Source organism: Arachis ipaensis, chromosome B6, assembly GCF_059453495.1.
Source record: "Arachis ipaensis isolate K30076 ecotype BB chromosome B6, ASM5945349v1, whole genome shotgun sequence".
Taxonomy (NCBI): Eukaryota; Viridiplantae; Streptophyta; class Magnoliopsida; order Fabales; family Fabaceae; genus Arachis; species Arachis ipaensis.
The window spans coordinates 61,103,749-61,108,476 of record NC_142441.1 but is presented as its reverse complement, the minus strand read 5'-3'; the positions used below and the strand labels follow the sequence as shown (position 1 = coordinate 61,108,476).

Below are 4,728 nucleotides of genomic sequence, written 5' to 3'. Positions count from 1 at the left end.
TAAATTTTAAAATCATATCTTTTTGTTTCTTGTTAGTCAAGTAATGAACTTTAATTTCAAAAAATCAAATCTTTTTAATTTCCAATTCAAATCTTTTTCAAAATGATTTTCAATCATATCTTTTTCAATGTCAATAACATCTTTTTCAAAATCAATTTCAAAATCTTTTCTAACCTCTTATCTTTTCAAAATTGATTTTCAAATCTTTTTCAATTAATCTTATCTTTTTGTTTAATTCTTATCTTTTTCAAAACTACCTAACTAATTTCATCTCTTCAATTTTCAAAAACTACTAACCCCTTTTTCAAAATTCTTTTTAATTAACTAATTGTTTTAAATTTTGATTTTAATTTTTTTCTCTTAATTTTTGAATTCTAACCAAAATTCAAAATAAAAACAAAAATATTTTTCTTTTCTTTTCAATTATTTTCGAAAATTCTACTCTCTCACCTCCTTCTAATTATTTATTTATCTATTAACACTTCTCTTCTTCTTAAAAATTCGAACCCTCTCCCTCTTTCTGTGTTCGAATTTCTTTTCTTCTTCTACTAACATAAAGGAATCTCTATACTGTGACATAGAGGATTCCTCTTCTTTTCTGTTTTCTTCTTTTTCATATGAGCAGGAACAAGGATAAGAACATTCTTGTTGAAGCTGATCCGGAACCTAAAAGGACTCTGAAGAGGAAGCTAAGGGAAGCTAAAGCACAACTCTCTAGAGAAAATCTGACAGAAATTTTCGAAAAAGAAGGAGACATGGAAGATGCTTGGTGACTTTACTGCACCAAAGTCCAATTTACATGGAAGAAGCATCTCAATCCCTGCCATTGGAGCAAACAATTTTGAGCTAAAGCCTCAATTAGTTTCTCTGATGCAACAGAACTGCAAGTTTCATGGACTTCCATCAGAAGATCCTTTTCAGTTCTTAACTGAATTCTTGCATATCTGTGATACTGTTAAGACCAATGGGGTTGACCCCGAGGTCTACAGGCTTATGCTTTTCCCGTTTGCTGTAAGAGACAGAACTAGAATATGGTTGTACTCTCAACCTAAAGATAGCATGAACTCTTGGGATAAGCTGGTCACGGCTTTTTTAGCCAAGTTCTTTCCTCCTCAAAAGCTTAGCAAGCTTAGAGTGGATGTTCAAACCTTCAGACAAAAAGAAGGTGAATCCCTCTATGAAGCTTGGGAGAGATACAAGCAACTGACCAAAAAGTGTCCTTCTGACATGCTTTCAGAATGGACCATCCTGGATATATTCTATGATGGTCTATCTGAATTATCAAAGATGTCATTGGACCATTCTGCAGGTGGATCCATTCACCTAAAGAAAACGCCTGCAGAAGCTCAGGAACTCATTGACATGGTTGCAAATAACCAATTCATGTACACTTCTGAAAGGAATCCTGTGAGTAATGGGACGCCTCAGAGGAAGGGGGTTCTTGAAATTGATACTCTGAATGCCATATTGGCTCAGAATAAAATATTGACTCAGCAAGTTAATATGATTTCTCAGAGTCTGAATGGATTACAAGCTGCATCCAACAGTACTCAAGAGGCATCTTCTGAAGAAGAGGCTTATGATCCTGAGAACCCTGCAATAGCAGAGGTGAATTACATGTGGAAACCCTATGGAAATACCTATAATCCCTCATAGAGAAATCATCCAAATTTCTCATGGAAGGATCAACAAAAGCCTCAACAAGGCTTTAATAATGGTGGAAGAAACAGGTTTAGCAATAGCAAGCCTTTTCCATTATCCACTCAGCAACAGACAGAGAATTCTGAGCAAAATCCATCTAGCTTAGCAAATATAGTCTCTGATCTATCTAAGGCCACTTTAAGTTTCATGAATAAAACAAGGTCCTCCATTAGAAATTTGGAGGCACAGGTGGGCCAGCTGAGTAAAAGAGTCACTGAAACCCCTCCTAGTACTCTCCCAAGCAATACAAAAGAGAATCCAAAAAGAGAGTGCAAGGCCATTACCTTACTTGGTGTGGCCGAACCCAGAGAGGAGGAGGAGGACGTGAATCCTAGTGAAGAAGACCTCCTGGAACGCTCAGTGACCAATAAGGAGTTTCCCTTTGAGGAACCAAAGGAATCTGAGCCTCATCTAGAGACCATAGAGATTTTATTAAACCTCCTTTTGCCCTTCATGAGCTCTAATGAGTATTCATCCTCTGAAGAGGATGAAAACATTATTGAAGAGTAAGTTGCTAAATACCTTGGTGCAATCATGAAGCTGAATGCCAAATTATTTGGTTATGAGACTTGGGAAGATAAACCTCCCTTGCTCACTAATGAATTGAATAAATTGGATAGGCATAAATTATCTCAAAAGAAACAGGATCCTGGTAAATTCCTAATTCCCTGTAGCACAGGCACCATGACCTTTGAGAAGGCTCTGTGTGACCTGGGGTTAGGAATAAACTTAATGCCACTTTCTGTAATGGAGAAACTAGGAATCTTTGAGGTACAGGCTGCCAATTTCTCATTAGAGATGGCAGACAAATCCATGAAAACAAGCTTATGGACTAGTAGAGGATGTGCTAGTAAAGGTTGAAGGCCTTTACATCCCTACTGATTTCATAATCCTAGACACTGGGAAGGATGAGGATGAATCCATCATCCTTGGAAGACCCTTCCTAGCCACAGCAAAAGTTGTGATTGATGTGGACAGAGGAGAGTTGGTCCTTCAACTGAATGAGGACAACCTTCTGTTTAAAACTCAAAGATCTCCTTCTGTAACCATGGAGAGTAAGCATGAAGAGCTTCTCTCACTGTAGAGTCAACCAAAGCCCCCACAGTCAAACTCTAAGTTTGGTGTTGGAAGGCCACAACCAAACTCTAAGTTTGGTGTTGAACCCCACATTCAAACTCTAAGTTTGGTGTTGAGAGGTCCCAACAATGCTCTGAACATCTGTGAGGCTCCATGAGAGCTCACTGTCAAGCTATTGACATTAAAGAAGTGCTTGTTGGGAGGCAACCAAATGTTATTTAATTATATATATTTATTTTCTATTGTTATTTTATGATTTTTTTAGGTTGATGATCATGTGGAGTCACAAAAACTACTGAAAAATCAAAAACAGAATAAAAAACAACAGTAAAAATAGCTCACCCTAGAGGAAGAACTTACTGGCATTTAAACGCCAGTAAGAAGCATCAAACTGGTGTTTAACGCCAGAAAGAAGCATCAAACTGGCGTTAAACGCCAGAAACAAGCACCAGACTGGCGTTTAACGCAAGAACAGAGCATGGAAGTGGCATTAAACGTCAGAAACAGGCTACATTTGGGCATTTAACGCCAAAAATAGGCAGCAGTCTGGCGTTAAACGCCAGTATTGCATACAAAGGGCGTTTTGCATGCCTAATTGGAGCAGGGATGCTAAGTCCTTGACCCCACTGGATCTGTGGACCCCAAAGGATCCCCACAGGATCTGTGGACCCCACAGGATCCCCACCTACCCTAACTTTCTCTCTTCACACCTTTTCATAACCCTCTTCCCCAAATACCCTTCACCAATCACCTCAATCACTCTTCCCCATCACCTCTTAGCCACTCACATCCCTCCATTCTTCCCCATAAATCCCACCTACTTCCAAAATTCAAACTCTTTTCCCTCCCAAACCCGACCCTAATGGCCGAACCCTAAACCTCCCCCCACTCCTATATAAACCCTTTATTCCTTCTTCTTTTTCACCCAACACAACCCTTTCTTCTTCCCCTTGGCCGAATATACACATCTCCCTTCTCCTCCATTTTTCATCCTCTTCTCCTTCTTTCTTTCTTCTTTTGCTCGGGGACGAGCAAACATTTTAAGTTTGGTGTGGTAAAAGCATTGCTTTTTGTTTTTCCATAACCTTTAATGGAACCTAAGGCCAGAGAAACCTAAAGAAAGAGGAAAGGGAAGGCAATTGCTTCCACCTCTGAGTCATGGGAGATGGAGAGATTCATCTCAAAGGTCCATCAAGACCACTTCTATAAAGTTGTGGCAAAGAAGAAAGTGATCCCTGAGGTTCCTTTCAAGCTCAAAAAGAGCGAATATCCGGAGATCCGAGAGAGATTAGAAGAAGAGGATGGGAAGTTCTCTCTAATCCTATTCAACAAGTCGGGATCTTAATGGTTCAAGAGTTCTATGCAAACGCATGGATCACTAGGAACCATGATCAAAGTGTGAACCCGAATCCAAAGAATTGGCTTACAAAGGTTCGGGGAAATTGCTTAGATTTCAGTCTGGAAAATGTAAGGTTGGCGTTCAACTTGCCAATGATGCAAGAAAACACACGCCCCTACACTAGAAGGGTCAACTTTGATCAAAGGTTGGACCAAGTCCTCTTGGACATATGTATGGAAGGAGCTCAATGGAAAGTTGACTCAAGAGGCATGCCAGTTCAATTGAGAAGACTGGACCTTAAGCCTGTAGCTAGAGGATGGTTGGAGTTTATTCAACACTCAATCATTCCTAATAGCAACTGGTCTGAAGTTACTATAGACCGGGCAATCATGATCCATAGTATCATGATTGGGGAGGAAGTGGAAGTTCATGAGGTTATACCTCAAGAACTCTATAAGGTGGCTGACAAGTCTTCCACTTTGGCAAGGTTAGCCTTTCCTCACCTCATTTGTCACCTCTGCAATTCAGCTGGAATTGACATAGAGGGAGACATCCTCATTGAAGAGGACAAGCCCATCACTAAGAAAAGGATGGAGCAAACAAGAGATCAT

General features: G+C 39.6%; 1 non-coding gene across 1 annotated transcript; it reads right to left on the bottom strand.

The window, feature by feature from the left end:
* Window positions 1–1,125: 1,125 nt before the first annotated feature.
* LOC148555789 (small nucleolar RNA R71) lies at window positions 1,126–1,233 on the bottom strand. The gene has a single exon (XR_015887648.1). It is a non-coding gene; the product is annotated as a small nucleolar RNA R71 (small nucleolar RNA).
* Window positions 1,234–4,728: the final 3,495 nt, after the last annotated feature.